Source organism: Bombus fervidus, chromosome 8 (assembly GCF_041682495.2).
Source record: "Bombus fervidus isolate BK054 chromosome 8, iyBomFerv1, whole genome shotgun sequence".
NCBI classification, from domain to species: Eukaryota; Metazoa; Arthropoda; class Insecta; order Hymenoptera; family Apidae; genus Bombus; species Bombus fervidus.
The window spans coordinates 13517349-13534727 of NC_091524.1; the positions used below are offsets into that span (position 1 = coordinate 13517349).

The following is a 17379-nucleotide window of genomic DNA, read 5'->3' on the forward strand; positions in this document are numbered from 1 at the left end:
TTATCTTCAGCAGAGAACTCAGCCTTTCATAACTTTACCCTTTTGCCTGCTCTTTCGTTCTTTTCATCCTGCTTTTATTACGCTGTATTTTGCTCCTTCCACGCCGATTTTATCTCGGTAAGCTCGCTTTGCGTTTTCTACTTTTGCGTATTGTTTTTCCTGGTCATGCGTTTAACGGGGTTAATGGAAAAACGATGCAAGCGCGTTGTTTCTTAAAAATCGGACAAATACGATATTGGAAATTTCCTGTTTATCTAGAGGATTTTATTACGAGTTTTTCAGTCTCGTTGTTGCGATTAATCGAAATATTGGAATTAAAACACTATTTATCCACATTTTTGAAAGCTGTAACACTTTTATTATTACCGAGTAACGATGCAACATACTAAACGCACTAAAAGGAAATTTAATTAATTTTCTCCTTTTATTCAAGTATGTATATATATATATATTTTTTTTTTTTAATTATGTATAATCGTACTGTAGTAACCGGTAATCAACTGTACAGAGAACAAAAAAATTTCGACAAGTTCAAACAATGAAATCCAATAGTTACGAAAAAAGAAATAGAGAAAGCGAAGGACGTTCGATAATCATAGTCATTTCGTAGCACAATTGGCGATTAATTATTAACATTGTATAGCCTACATTACCCGGCATTAACGTTTCGATAAAATATTCACGTAATCTTTCGTAACGTGTTTGATTAATTACTGGCGTACCATGCTACTCGCATTTGCTCGTGCTATTAAACTTCATCGTATCCATAAAGATCGAGATCAAGCTTATTTGCATATTATTATTCGTTATACCCAGAGGGGTCATTAAGCATGATGAAACTGCAACGCATATTGATACAATCTGAATGGTTTCTGTCGATATCAATGGATCAGAACCGTAATGAATCAAGTCCAAAATTGTCTCTATCTGAATTTATTAACTGACTAACATTGATCAACTTTTCGTCCGATATCTAAACGAACGATAATCTTCTTTTTCTCGAAAATTGATGTCGAAGAATATAAAACCGAAACGTGTTAGTTTTTACCGTAATTACGATTCTATCGTTCCTTTCTACCTAGAAGAAGTTCATTTTTCTATCCATAATTTACAAAGTCTCTGCGAATTTTAGAACGCGATCAGAATATTTTCGTAAAAATCTCTCGAAAACCATCTTTGCTACGTCCTTGCATTTAATGCTTGCTCCAGACGAATGAACCTAGTATTTTCAATTGCTATTACCACTTTATCTTTCGCGTAGAATGCCTAAGACACAGAGTGGTACAAACCGACGTGATTAACGGAGCAAACATCTAAAAAATGATGCAATTAAATAACTAGACGTCTAAAATACAATATGATTAAGACAATAGACAACTAAGAGATAAAGTAATGCTGCTGGCAGATAGTGGACGATACTTCATCGAAGATCGATAACGAAAAAAAAATATTAGACTTTATGAAACGACCAAATTCATTCGTTAATTAAAATCGTACATGGTCAGTGGCGTAAGGTAATTAGCAAAAATTTCAAAGGGACTTTTACATGGACCCGACTCCCAGGATGGTTCCTTGCCGTTTCAACGGCCGCGTCCCTTTCTCTTCTCTCGCCGTTTACCAGAGTCGGCCAGGAAAAACTCATGTTATTAAGCCACGGCAAAAGTGCTCTTCGTCCCTCCGTCCTTTCTTCAACGCCGCTTCTGTTCTCCGCGCCGCGACTCGTCTTCTTTCTCTCTGTCGGTGCTCGCTAGATTAGTTCATTACCCGGCTAGCCGTGTCTTCTGTTTTTGCATGCCGTGGAAATAGATTTGTTGCAAGATCGACGCTGCGTTCTTGCGTACGTAACGTTGTGTACACCGCCGTTCAAAAGTATCCAAACTCCTGCTTATTTATAGCGATATGTAATTTAATTACAAAATTATTACATACCAAGATTATCAACGATGATGATTTTTACTTTTGATTATGATTCGTTGCGGTTGTGTATTATGAAATGTTATCGCGTGTCTATTATCATTCAAGCTTTTCCTAGAAAATTCAACTAGAGAATTTAGCTAAAAAATTTAACTGGAAAAGAATCGACTGTGCTATAGAAATTGGCTTTCGAAAATCAATGCGCTATTAACGCTAGAAATACTACATTTGCAAATAGATCACTTTTCTCTGCAGCTGGTGAGAACGTTTCGCTGTTTTTGATAAAACTAATTATTTTATCGAAATCGAAACGTGGTTTTATCGAGTATCTATTCTATGTACAATGTCGTTAATATCGTTTCAAGAAACACCGAACCGCGCAATACGCCAAACGCAACTATCGGGTGTAGAATTTTTCTATTCGTTTATAAAAAAAATCTGAAAGCATCCTATCTACCTATCCTATCCTATCCTGTTTCTATCTACTTAGAAAAGTAAAACTAACTAACTAAAGCAAAACTAACGTCAGAATTAAATCGCAAATCCCTAAACTTCGTGCCACGAATTCTCGCAATAGGAAACAGAAAAGAAAGATCGTTCGACGACTCCCATAATGATTATTTCTCCGCGCATGTTCTTCGTTCGCTGTTTCAATCTTGAATATATTTCACGCTAAAATATAGTTCTCGAAACGAAGGTTCTCCGCGCGAAATGGACGGTGTGCGTATACCTGCGTCGCCATCGTCCGGTCATTGATCATTTTCGTAACAATTTTGCTCGCGGTCCGATAATCGCGCGAAAGATATCGCCCCCGATGCCTTTCGCTTCGGCTACGTATTACTTCAGTGGGTTTAAAGAGGGCGCGTTGCTATCAAAAGCACTAAATCAGTGGCCAGGACGCGTGTAACAAAAACAAGCATCAGTGGCGGCGAAGCATTAACACCGTTTTCGCAGTGGAAGAAGTTATGCAGATTGTGTAATTACTGATAAAAGTTGTAGCTCCGCGTTTCTTTCATCCAGCGATAGGGTCGGCTTAGGTTGCGTGTTCGAAATAACAATAATTGCGTTACGTTTCGCTAAAATGCGTTCCTAATCACGCTTTTCATCGTAGCCCTTAAGCAGCGTGCAAGAAAATGAAATTACCAAGATCAAAGTAGCTGTAAGGTGTGGCTGACACACGCGCGTAAACTTCTACGTATCGGCCCGAGGTAAGTGGAATTAAGATTTTTAACGTCAGACCCCTAGGATATCTTCGAAACTGTAACATTATTCCGAAGGGCAGCTCGCGTGGTCATTTCTCACCGTCTATGATAACTGTCGGCACAGATCCCTAGTTAGAATAAGGTCCGTTTACAAAACCAGTGCTTCGTGGGCAAATAAAATAAAGTTGAAGTTAACGTGTTCCTTAAAGCAACTTTTATATTAGCTACAACTTCAGATTAGACGATTAAGTTGATTCACGTCAAATTATTTAACGCAGCATTCTGGCGTAACAGACGTCACTACGACTGATTCGCGTGAATATTTCTTCATATTTCTTTTATTGAGAACATTATCGATAATGCGAAATTAAAGTAAAACGCGAAGAGACGTTATTGACACTTAACAGCTATTATAGGTGAAATTTCACCGCGTGAATTTTCTTTTAATATCGTCGTACTAGAACGAGACGATCGCGATGTTCTAATTATCGTAAACGGTAATTTTTTCATATTTGCTTACTTTAACGGCAATAATGAAACGCTATATCGCGTCTGTTTGACTACGTTGATTTTTTAAATGAAACAAAAATGCGCTGTGCTTAGTAATTAAAGTGGAAAAAGATTTTTTTACTTCGATCGTTTTTATTATTTATCAGTGTTGAAGTGGTTATCACTTCTAAGAAAACTCTACGCCTGGTCTTTAGTTTTCTCAAGCACCGAAGCCATCGACAGCGTATAGACAAAAGACCGCGTCCAAGGCAAACCATAAACAGTAGCTAGGGTAACACTGCTAGCGTGCGGATCTGGATCAGCCCAATTATATTCCGAACTTTGTATTTACACTTTAGTATTTTAAAATATATATTTTCTACCTTACAATTTATCCACGCGTTCCTTTGTATTCGCATACATCTAATAACCTCGACAATCGCAAGATGACGATCAATTGGAAGAGAAAAACGAACAATTTTCCCGGACAATGTTTTTCGGCAGATAGGTTGTCTCGTATAGCTCGTTGTAAAGGTTTATGCCACAGCTCCGTCGTTCATTTGTATCGTTCAACATGATTATTGCGTGATTATTACACACAGCAGAGCAGCTGCTGTCTCAGTCGCCGTCAGATACCACTTTAGAGTATTTACACGATCAACTACAGCTTGGAAAACCACCAGTTTCGTAGCCAGAAATAACCAGAAAGATTCGAAATCGCTTTCGCTTCATTGAAATCTCGTATACAATTAGTCAATTAAAATTGGTCTGATTTAAAGATAGTTTAAAACCGCATAAAGCGAAGCGACCTAAATATGGTGAAAAGATCGAGGGCGTGAGAAGACAGAAGAAACGTGGACGCGTGTGTTGATAAAATACAATAAATAGCGAATTTGAATAGCTTTGGCGTTTGCTCCGGGCGATGATACCTTTCACGCGAGAATAAAAAAGCAGCGAAATTTTTCTTACGCTTCGACCTCGACGATGCACGAACTTCGTAGTTTCTTTGTTCTTCGTGTGCCAGTTTCGAATAATTTGAAATTCGCGCGCGTACAGGCGAGGATTCTTTTCAAATTTTATAATTTGTATTATTTGTATTAACGACGAGAGAAAATCAGAGAGAGTGTAAAAGATTCGTTTTTGCAGTAAGGCACATGCGGTTAATTTTCAAGAAAATGTAATTAACGATTGTTGGTAAACACTGGAATTAATTTAGATTGGCAATATAATCTTCTGAGTTACCCTCGAATTAGTTCTATATGAATTCTCCCGTTGAATTGTAGATGTAATCTTGTTAAAAGAACGATCGGAAATTTTAACGATTCCATCTTTATCTGTAATTTTTAATTGCAGGAACTGAAATTTCATATTTATGAGAATTGTACCGTAGCCGTAACGGAATACTGTTAATTCTTGTCGAATCGAATGAATGGAAATTATACAGAGCAGCTACTAAAGAGATAATTAAGAATCATTTACATTTAAATAATAACGAGATACGAACTCTGTATTACGGAGCATATTTTCTTTCACTCGTGCTATTGTAACGGGTATTATATTCTGGAAAGATGATTTTTCTTTTTGTAACGCGGTTATTACAGTGACCTATATAGGCCAGTGATACGCATTTTCAATTTCGTTAATAAAAATTGGCATTCGCACCGAATGCAGAATTAACCAACGAACAATCCCCCCTTTTTTACGCAATATTGATTCAACTGTTGTCTGAATCGACACAGTTCAAGATTCGTTGTCGATATTAAATCGTTTTATCGTCTGAAGGCTGTGAGAAGAAGAACGCGATGATAAAATCCAAAGAAACGATATATTACGTTTATATGTTTCGCGTTTTGTAGTGCCGTTTTAGCATTTGAAAAGTCAATAAGTCGTCAACCTATTGATTCGTCGTACTATTTCATTTCGAGATTGAATATTTTGGGATTGAAAATATAGTTCCTAACACCCTCGAAGTTAATGCTCCGCCGTGAAGAAACTTACAACTTAAAACGTAAATGTCCTTATCGAACAATGAACTACAGGCACGATCTGACGATGTCTGGTTGCCGAGAGTGGGAAACGAAACGCGTAGGTTCCACCGAATGGCAACCTCTTGGTTCCATCGCCGTGCAGATCACCGAACGCGAGTGAATCGGAGTTGGGGTAGCGTATCACGAAAGAGGGCAATAGTCAGCAAGTTTGGTGTATCCGGGTGTGCAGGTTGGCTCCTGGCAGCGTTTCGTTTCGTCGAAGCGTCGAAGCGCGATCGAGCGAGGGCCGGTGTAAGCGGGCGAATCGTCGGCCATTATGCACCGACAAAACTGACACCGGTTTCTCGTTAAATTGTAATACGGTTATCAGCCGGAACGTTCGACGCGCTTCGCCTCTATTCCCACGAGGGGGTTTGGTACGCGATATAGACGATAGAACAGGAGAGGGAATGGAGACAGGGTGGAGGAGGCAGGCTTCGCCACTCGCAAGTGCCGGCCTGTCTGATGGCGGCGCCATTTTTGTCGAGTGCGTATCATTATCGATTCACTTTTATCCATAGTGAATGAGCGTGTGTATAGCTGACTCTTTACACGAACAGGAAGTCAGAGGTTATTACACGGTACGGCACGGATAAAGTGGAGTACGCGTACCGACGCCGGGGCCGCGGCTCTTTAAAATATAATATCGCGAGGTTGGGTGGCCTGTGTGCAACGCCGCGCCGCCTCAGCCGCAGCTCGCTCACACGGCTCCGGCTTCTGCTCTCTCGTGTACCCGTGATTAGAGCGGTTTTTATGGTAATGCATTTCACCGGGGGCCCCCTGATCGTAAATTGCGCCGATGACCCTTTACTTGTTTTGCGGATGATCCCGCGTGGGTTTTACCTCGGTCCAGAGTAATTATGAAATTTCCATCGCGGCTACCGGGCCTCCCTTCGACCGTCCTCCGCACCAGCCAGCTACCGAACTTCGTTATTAATCGCAACTCCCCTCAACCCCTTTCCGTGACTTTTCGGCTTTTCTCAATACCTCGCGGGATGCTCTCTGGTTCAGGCGTTTTCGTATTTCAAAAGGATGTTTGTGGGGTAGCATGGGTTAAAGCCGAAGTTTTCGTTCATCGTTTCTTTCGAACGTTCCAGCGATCAAACTGTTAATTTCTTTTTCTTTTTTTGTTCTTGTTTTTTAGTTTCGCCATTCGAAAGTAGTACCGCATAGAGTTTAATCGAATTATCTTACATACGTGTAGCGTATCGTATATCGTATCGCATGTAACATAACGATGCACGAACGATGTGCGTACAGGTGAATATTTAGAGGATCGAAGGATAATTTTTCTTAATTCAAGTCGATAACCACGTACCGGATATTTCGCTTGAAAGAATTCAAGAATCGTTAATTTAGTAACCAGAAGTAATTTAGTAAGTAGAATTGGAACATGAAGTCTTCGTCTATCGAAGTTGCAACTTCATTGGCCGAATAATCTAGATCAGTAGCGTGCCTTCGAAGAAACCGTTTCCTCGATGTGATGTGATTAAACACGTTGCAGTGTCTCGTCAATTTCTACCGTGGACTTTTCCCATTTCAGGAAACTTTGATCGCTCTCATCGATAAACCGAGAAAGTATAACGCGTTAATTTATAACGCGTGTACAAACATTTGCTTAAATATAGAAAATAGAACTTCTTAGAAAACGAGTAAATAAATAACGACATCTTTCTTAAATTATCTTAAAGCTATTGTAAATACATAATTTTCATCAGAACTGCTCTACTTAAAAGTTTTGCGAGGCAAGTTTGCAAAAGTACTTCAAATTTCCTTCGTAATTTGATCTACCGGTGTTGTAACCAAGAAAGTGTAGCATCGAACGATCGATTATTCCTCCGGTTCTGCATTATTCTTATAGTCATGATGCTCGTGACTATGAGAATAGTTTCGTCGTAGGACAAGACTATAGTTGCAACGAATGTAGGTTTGCAAGTTTTAATTGTAGACGTGCGTATATGTAGTATACATAAACAACATACGTAAGTTGCATTTGCTTTAACATAAGTCCTTTTCGCGTGACATAAGACATAACGTTATCGCAATAATATTTTCTTATTAATGATTAGCGCTGTTATACAAGTTTAAAGATAATAAAAGTTTTTTATTACTTGTTATTATTATTATTATTAAATACTATACGTAGATCTTTCTTAAATAATAAAGCACGTAGAGATTCTACAGTGAACTAGTACGTTTCTACGTTGCCATAAGGATACTTCTAACATTTAATAGTAGCATACGTTTTTAATTATAAAGTACATGAAAATAATGTAACGTTGTTCATGTTTCATGGTTGAAAAATTTTAGACAACGTAACATCACCGTATTCTTATTGTTATGTGCTGAATTTAAATTTATTGGGCAGAGTCAAAATTCATGTTCAAAGATGAATTAATCTCCACGTTTCATCGATTTCACATTTAATTACGAACTAATTAATTTTCCAATTACTTTCAAGCATTTCCAAAACTTTCACGTAATACGTATCACGAAACATCATATTGCTTCACCAAAGATCGTTCACGTTACCATTTTCGATTATTAATTACTTATCACAATCGTTATACGATCGTTTTATCAAAAAATCCTCACACAGTGATACTCGGTAAATTCTTGTTACAATTATATACAACCACGACTCTTTCTACTCTAATATTTGCTGACAAAATCCATTAACAGATTAATAGCAAGATATTCTTTAAGTAATAGAAATATAATTATTTGCAATATTTCGATCGCTTCTTCATAATCGAAACGTTTCAAATAGATTAAAATGATTTATAAATTGATAGAAAAGTGTGAATAAATTAGTATGGATGCTTTCCGATCGTAATATGAATGAAATATACCAGTCATAGATACGTAATGTACGTGCATTAATAATTAATGATTAATTAATCTCTGATTGATAGATGCATATACCGATCGTCCGTTCAAACATCTACCACAACGTTTGCACGCGACAACTACCAACCATTTGTTATTAAACTTTATCTAAATTAAATTGTTATCAAGTTATAGTAAAATTCGAATGTACACAATTCTTATTTTTAATCGCTGAACCACCCGATGACACTCGAGAAACCACAGCAACAGAAAACTAGAAATAACGAAACACCCTGTATACCATCCGACATTTAATGGAATATGCATAATGATACATAACCGAGCGTAATATCCACGCTTTATAATAGCTTGCATAGATCACTGGATATCCAACAATCCTTTCCATAGCTCGGCACGTCCCGGATCAATCAATCGTAAATTCTTTGCGACCACTTTATCGCCCATGAATTAAATTCCATGTTGCGAGAGCCGACTCGAAGTTTACAGCTGGTCCCTGGCTGTTCCTGGTGTCAATGTCGCGCGTTAAGCGTACGGTTATCGTGTAGTTTACTCGCTTAACGCGATACGATCGGAGTCAAAAATAAGCGAACAGGTAGTGGAAATAGGTATCGATGAAGTTTAATCGAATTAGTAGATACCAGTGTCACATACTTAAGTTTTATTTGTTATTAGACTGCAGAGTTTTATGCATTTACAGGGAAAATACAAAATTGCGATATGAAAAGATGTATAAACTGTTAGAATTTAATCTTGAAGTTAAGATTAATAATCTGTGGAAGACACGATGTTTATGTTAAAATAATATTCAGTGATGTTTATTAAACAACACTACAGAACCAGATGTATATAAGCGAGTGATATAATTAACAACGTATTGAGATTGTTGATTATTGGCCAGTTACTCTCAGACTAGACGTAGGTAATGACCCATGATCCCTTAAATATTTTGAGCCCCACTCTCTATACAGTAACGAGTATGACTTGTGTAAGTGTCCTGTTCAAATGCCTGTGTGGGTGTTTGTGTAAGGGTACTTATCCCTATGCGTGAAATATCGTTGTATTCCAACATAAACTATGCAAAATATAGTGGTTTTTATAATTAATGAATAGATAACACAGTTTTCCACGGAGATTCTACTTTTTCCATTATATTCTTAAAAATATGATTTTGTACAAAAATTTACGGTCTATTTGTTGTACATCCTTGTAGTGCACGGATCATATAGTAAATAATTGAAATTGATATTTACGGTTTTGAGCAAACAAGCCGTAATTAACACGTCCAATTCGATCGTGTCACGCGAACTAAAAATTCTGAAATTATGAAAAATTCTACGATAATTTACATTAAACAGCATCGTAGGAAATGAAAGTCGAATCCGCAGCGAACGCGTTAATTTCATTGATACATATTTCCATTATTTGCGAGTTATTTTTGTTACTTGCTCGACCGTGTCTCGCCGGTTCGCGAATTTACGAGAGATCTTCTCGGAAAAATTGCACACGGCCACGTTGGCAGGTCGAGCGTTCGCGATCTCATCTTCTCCCTCTGCCTTATCCGCGATTTTACGTTTCTTGACCGGTTGCAAATAAGGAAATTACAGATAAGGGTTCGTAATGCCGGGGAACGTTCGATGTATCGATGGAAACGTTGGCGGGAAAAACGCGTTGGATTATAGCAGCGGTGCTTTCCAAGTTGCAATTAATCTCAGGTGCAGCTTGGGTGAGCGTGGCTTAACCTTTCGGTTTGCTACGAGAGAACGGTGCAAGAGTCGCATGCAACTTGGTTGCTTCAGACAAATCGTTCGCGTGATTTCAGTAACGAAATTATTGTGCGAGAGATGGTGCAACTGTGTGCCGTGGAAAAAAATTGATCGTAAACTTTAAAACCGTAGGATTTAGCAGAGGGAGTCGCTGATGTATATGTTTTCCCGCGCGAGTTATGCGAATTCCGATGTAGTGTTAGATACCAAGTTTTGTATATAGGATTAAATTATAGTTCGCGTATTTTCCAGTATAAAATAGGCAAGTTTATAAATCATTAAGATGGTCGTGAAGTGTCGTAAAGAATTTTTCATTTATACGTTGTTCAATCGTTGGTTTATTAGAATAATTTCATCGATACGATATATTTATATGTATCGTAAAGAATTTTCACTGTATAAATAATGAAATCATCGATCAATTAAAATAATTCTATTAGGATGAGACCAGACATATTTCGTAAAAGTGTTTATAGAAATAAGTGTCTTAATAAGATCTGTTTTTATGTTAACGATACATAATCCTTCGTCGTGATATCATACTTTTTCGTCCGTTCCTTAATTACTGTACTTTCAGATTTTTTTCCTTCATTAACATTTAATGACCAACCAGTAACCAGTTAACCAACAGCTGCTCTTACATATGTATGATACTTGTACATACAAAGTTACAATTTCAAAAAAATTAATTTACACGTATACCTGTAATTTAAGATATGAATGTAAATATACGAATTACAACATATAAATTATAATTAACAGCCGTCTTACCAACACGAGAAAAACACATCTTCCCTGGGTAAAAATAACGCAAGAGTAAAAAGCGTGCGAACAATTTAGTTTCTTTAAAAAAATGAACTCGCCTCTATACTCGAACAATCGTACGCTAAAATCCGAAAGAAAAGTGTCTAGTAAGCAACAATGTTGACATCGAGGAAAAATAGAAGAATCAAAAGAATGAGTACTATTGTACACGTAGTAGCTAACGGGTCGAGCTTTTATTTCACGTGCAAGGTAAGCGTCGAGGAAACTCTGTGAAGGGTCGTGGTGGTTTCGAGAAAACGAAGAGTAAAGTAGGAAGGCAGAGAAAAGGCTGGTGGGTGGATGAAGAGGCAGATCGACTCGTCGAACGAGTTGTAACGCCGTCCTGTTACTCGCGCGCTCGCATGAAATTAATCAAAGTCGAAGTAGGTGTTCGTACGATTTAACGAGAGAGAGCGAGAGAGAGAGAGAGAGAGCGAAAGAGAGAGAGAGAGAGCGAGACTCGAGTGGATCCCCCTTTTCTTCGGAAATTTCTCGCGATCCTGGTCGCTTCGTTCCGCCTGCCCTTCGCCTTTCGCGGCTCTATCCGGTTCCACGTGCATGTAAATGAAGCCAGAATGAGTCTGCTACCGGGCGGATTGATTAAATTTCAAGGTGTGATAACGAGAAGCATGTAATAGTGCGGCGGAGCATGCAACACACTATTACAATGCGGCATTATATTTTTAATTACTGCGTCAAACCGATGGCAAACGCGGCGGTCGAATTTTGTACGATAAAGGATTTTGCGTTCGGCGAATAAAAAGCGGAAGTTTGGTATATTAAGGAGAAGAAGAAATGGAAAAGTAATTGCGACTTGGTATTAACTTTTTTTTTTTTTTTTGCCATGGGAAAAGTAGCAGTTTGTGTTTCCGTGACTGAAACTTGCAGGATAAAGATGAAGAAAGCAGATAGCTGAAACGAAACGATTTGTGTATTGGATTTGTGGGAAAGCAATGTTGGTTTATCGTGAATGTGAAATCAATTTATATACTGTGCTGTTTGTTGTTTGCACCATTTTGTAACATTTAGAATTTTCATTTGTTATGGAAGACATTTTTTAGTCGACTTTGTAGTAAAAGAACACGCGACTCGTTCGTCGAAATGAGCAAGCAATTCGTTCGAATTAGTACGAAGTTAAAATAATATTGGATATTCATTTTGAAAATAGGTAAACATTTCCTGCGGGTGGGCTGAAACTTTTGCACGGTACTGTATCCTAATGCCAGTGGAAAATTAATTACAGCGGCAATAGCAAAAATAATCAGAATTCCTGGAATTTTGTATCCCCGTTGCCAAAGAAACTCACACGTTTGTAGAACGTGCGTCGTGTTTCACGAATACTCGCACGATTTGAATACCGAGCCACGTAGAATCCACGAGACGAGAAACGTGTTTTCACATCTATAGAATATCAACGATATCAACGGTACGTTATTCTCGATGACTTAATTCGCCGCAAGACAAATGTCTTTTCTCCTTTTGAGAACTGCGGAAACCTAAATAACAGTAGAAAGACTCGCGAGAACGTGTAGAAGGTAGGGAAAACACGCAATTAAGAACTTTCAGAGCGTGTTAAAATGATGCATTCAGTTCAAAGTCCAAGTGTGCTTCTACCCATAAGTATGTGGACAATTTGATCAGTTTGTATCAACAATATTACGAATGTTACTAAAACATAAAGATTATATAAAGAAAAATCTGATAAGTACATTTCTGTTATTTCCTTGATTTACATCACTTTATGATCAAAAAGGAATAGCGAAAAATGAAAAGAACCTGTTAAATCCAAGTGCATAAGCCCCTTAAAAACAGGTTGTGCATCGACAAAATTTTGCAGAAAGCCAAAATTGGCGATTTATGCGCCAAAGAATAAATTCCTAAAGTTCTGAGTCTAATTTTGGAACTGAATTACATTGTGTCAAAAATACGCAAGTATCCATGTATTTTTTTAATATTAGTCATCCGTGTAATAATGACGACTTAATAATATTATTAAAGTGCAATACATATGTATATATATATATATAAAGTGCGTTTTATTTGTCGATCGATCCGCAACACCTCGGTATGTCCTCACTGAATGTAAACGCTGCAGCTGACTTTGCAAACTTCCGGCGAGGCTAGCTCATAACTTCGCGCCGGAGTTTCTGTTTCGAACTCGAAGGGACGTCTTAACGTACTGCCTGTCTTAATTGTTGGCATCCGGTTAGAGAGCGCGATTTCGTTCGCGAAAAGTGTCACCAACTGCTATGCGTTTTGCTAACATTGAAACTACGAACGATGATGGTATTGTACAAGTTATTGAGTGGATTAAAAGCAGACAGATATATAGGAATATAGAAAATTTTGAGACACGTTCATCTGCAAAATTATTTTTAAATCAACCTATCGATCACCAAATTCATTTCGTTAATTATCTTTTCGATTATATCGCACATCTAATGGCAATGTTACAGGTATTATCGGAATTAATTAAAATAATATATAAAATAAATATATTGGAAACGATAGTTGTCGGTCTAGCGTGACAGTGTTGTAGAAAATATTTGGAGGTCAAAAAATGAATGCAGAAATCTTCCAAATTTCTACATCTCCAAAATTTGGAAAATCTTCAAACTCGTCGCTATATTTAAGCTGGGAGATTGAAATTAAGAATAACACAGACACCGAGTTAAAACTAAAGATTTAGACACCGGGAGATCCTAATTTTAAGAATTATGGATGGTAAAAGCAGTCAACTAGTTAATGGGATTGTTGGAACAAGATTCGAAGTTGAATTTCTCGTTTGCTGGACCAAAGCCATAGCCAATTAACTTGTTAGCTGCGTCATACGAATTTTGTTTCCTTCGATCTAATATTCGAAATGGCTACCATTTACATGCACTCTGATATCGAGTGTTCTACTTTTCACTTGCAAAGAAAGCTATTCACTTGTTTACTTAGTTGCACGATTATAACGATTAACTCTATATCTTCGCGTTTCAATAATAATATATTTTACAAATACTTTTACCCTTCTGTTATCGTCGTTCTCTTTGTACGTGAAATTTATCAAATCGTAAAAATATAGGAAGCTTGTTTCTTCTTTTTACTCTCTTCGTTCCTATTATTATTATTATTCTTTTTATCGCTACATTAATCAACTTTATATCTTTTCAATTCAAGCAATTTCCCACCTGTTTCTAAATATTTTTACCTTTCTGCTATTATCATTCTTTTTGCACGTGCCATTTATTCAATTAAAAATGGATTAAATCGATCACGAAGCTCGGTATATCAAATTATAAAAAGTGTCGAGAGGTTTTCTTTTTCCTCGTTTGCTCTTAGTTTTATTTTGTTCGTTTCTCACCGTAGCTGATATTCATTGTTAACAAGATGACAATTTCAGGCATCATTTACTCCAGCTGTACTATTTAATTTTTGTCTCCCGTGCATCTCAAGAAAATTACTCACTGAATATGCAGATGAGCCATCTTAAAGTTGATTAGTTGCATTTAAGGAAGGCAGGACTGTGTTTCCTGGTATACACGGTAAATTTGTCAGAAAACATAGCACGGAGGAAATTGATGTGTAATATTTTATAAAACGGTCGGCTAAGTTGATTAAACAATTGGCGAAACAATCTAACGAATAAAATAATGCAATGTACTCTTGAGATAGAAAATAATATCCATTTCCATCGTGATTTTTATTAATATTAATCCACACATTCCCCTTTTCATTTTTATGAGAGATTCTCTGATATTTTATTGGAATTCAATATTCGATATTGTGATAGCCCGTTATTAAATACTGTTCATAGAATATTTAATTGTTCAATAATTTTTGTAGCATGATAAAATATATTTAGCATCGATGATAAATGTGTTTATTCCGTGACAAAATATTTGCAGAACAAAATCTTATGAATCCAATAAATTATTGTATTCGTTAAAATTGAAATTGGCTCGTTTGCTACCAGCAAAAATGCACATAAATTTTCTTTACCAGGGTGTTGAAAGTATAAAATATTTATTTTTGTAATGAAAGCATCGAATTGAAATAAACAGTTATATAAAATGTTTGTTTGCTCTCTGTTACCATGTCATTTCGTCCATGCACAAGTTGAAGAACGTTTGATATCAGTATGACGACTCAGTTACGATAATATTTATTAATAATAAATAATAAAAATGCATAAACGTAGCAAGTAAATGGATACCCTTAAATAAATAACTGATGATTACCGACAGAAATAGATTTACCGAATTAATAAGCTGTTTTAAGGAATTTCGATTTTCTCAGGAAACTTTGACAGATGTTTAATGAATTATTGAATTAAAATGGTTCAAAACTTTGGCCACAAAATATGAAATTGACGATCGAGATATGAAATAAATTACATGGAAGAGAATAAAACTGTGGAAACTTGAATTAAATACAATCTATTTCCAATTTGCCTAACTAATTAATCTCCTAAATTAATCCTTAATTAATAGTTTTATTCCCACAAAAAAAAAAGAAAAAAAATAGAATGTGAGCATTTGAAATCCACTGCTCAAATTAAGTAAAAGTGCAAGTTAAAATGAAAGAATATTCATACAGATTACCTTGCATCGTTTCAATCAACTATGATGACTCTCACGTACTGGAATAACTCGGATAAAACGCTATCAAACCTACAACAATCGTACCAATGCATAAAGAAAAAATATTTGTATACACAGTGGCAGGAAAGATCATGCGTACAATTTATTCCTTATTTTCCAATGAAGCCCTTTTTAATCAGCTTTTACATTCCATGTTGATAGTATCGAATGTTTGTAGACGTACATATGCTAGTATTAAACGATGCAAACTTCAATATCGCAGTACTCAGGTCTAATCCTACAATAAATAAAATGGTGTGAAAGTATTTTTTATAGCCGTTGTATAACATCAAAATCGATTAAAAGTTAGGATACGTAGGTCACAAGACATGATAAAGTTAGGAATTTTTCTCAAAAACTTGGGTTTTTGTCCTAGGTCATGGACGCCCTTGGGGCTCCTAGCGACCCTCGCCGCACAGCGGAACATCCGTCGCGTGGGAACTCGGAGCATGGCGACCCGCTTATACCTTGTGAAAGGTTAAATGGCCTCTTTAACGCACACTTGCGGCAACTGCCGCCGCCAGAGACCTTTCTATAGTCGGGAAAGCGCGTCAAGCGTTGTCGTTATCGAACACTCGTGTCCGTTCTTTCGATCGATTCGCCAGATATCGTGCGTTCGCGGATCGACGACAGCACCGGTGCCGCCCTTTCGATCGCTGCCACCGTTTCTTCCTTTTCCAAGAAACGAAACCGCCGTAACGTGGCTGCGGGTATAGTGGCCTCTCCTTCCGAGGTCTCTCTCTTCCCCGTTGATCGTTAGATGCCATTGCCGATTGTTTGTTGGATATTGACAAGTTAGCGATAATATCGTCGTGATATTTTGCGGAGGAAATCGCTGTAGAAAAAAAGGAGAGAGCTATTTGAAATTTTTAGATTTTCAACTTTCACGATGAATAGATGACATGTTCCGGGTCTCAGTCCTGTTACAGGAGAACTCCATTTATCTGAAATTGTCGGAGGACAAACAATTTATATAATAGGAGTTCGCTTGTCTTTCCTATTTATTTATTATTATTATTATTCATTCGCGTAATTGTTGGCTTGCTCGGGCATTAACTAAAATTTCGTTCCAATGAACGAAGCCCGACCGTATTAATACGTTGAAAGGAATATTTTCAAATCTGACTTGATGAAGCGGACTGGAATGTTCACGAAACGTCGGCCAATAAAGCGCAATGTACAAGTATTAATAACAGGATTGAAACCCGAAGGATCACAAATATGTCGAGTTAATTCAACTTTATTTTGGTTGTACCGTTTTTCGTCACGGTTTGATAGAAGAGTGACATATTTTATCACTTTGTTCACCGGGGGGATTTATGCAGAAAGTAACGTCTGCGGCCGGTTATTTTTCGTGTAAACCAATATCCAAACATCCGCGTGTGACATGCAAAAAGTCAGTAAAAACCTAACGTGACAAATGGCGGGGGATAAAAATAGTAACAAACTTTATAATGAACATTTTATCAATTTTAAGCTGTAACAAATTTAAGCTGTCTTTAAACACGTCTAAATATTTTCCCGGTTAACACCAAACCTAATCGAAACCTAACGCAAAATGTATCGATACGTATCTCCGGTCAACAATGGGTGAAAAATCGTCAATTTTGAAATGTCTGAAAAGATTAAGCGTAGCATCGACATATTTTTCTTGCTTTAATTTGTCTCTTAGGTATCTTCGTTAAAGCAGAATAATTTTCCC

The 17379-nt window shown here is 37.1% G+C and overlaps 1 protein-coding gene and 1 long non-coding RNA gene across 8 annotated transcripts in view; one reads left to right on the forward strand and one right to left on the reverse strand.

The window, feature by feature from the left end:
- The window catches only part of LOC139989699 (uncharacterized), a 112479-nt gene that overhangs the window by 68545 nt on the left and 26555 nt on the right, over positions 1-17379 (forward strand). The gene's annotated exons all lie outside the window — the stretch shown is intronic.
- LOC139989700 (uncharacterized) overlaps positions 1-17379 on the reverse strand; it is a 185053-nt gene that overhangs the window by 57709 nt on the left and 109965 nt on the right. Inside the window, exon 4 of one of the 5 annotated variants that reach the window (XR_011800381.1) lies at positions 15546-16512. The exons of 3 other annotated variants lie outside the window; for them this stretch is intronic. This is a non-coding gene — a long non-coding RNA (uncharacterized lncRNA). One more of the 5 variants, XR_011800385.1, reaches the window with a different exon arrangement.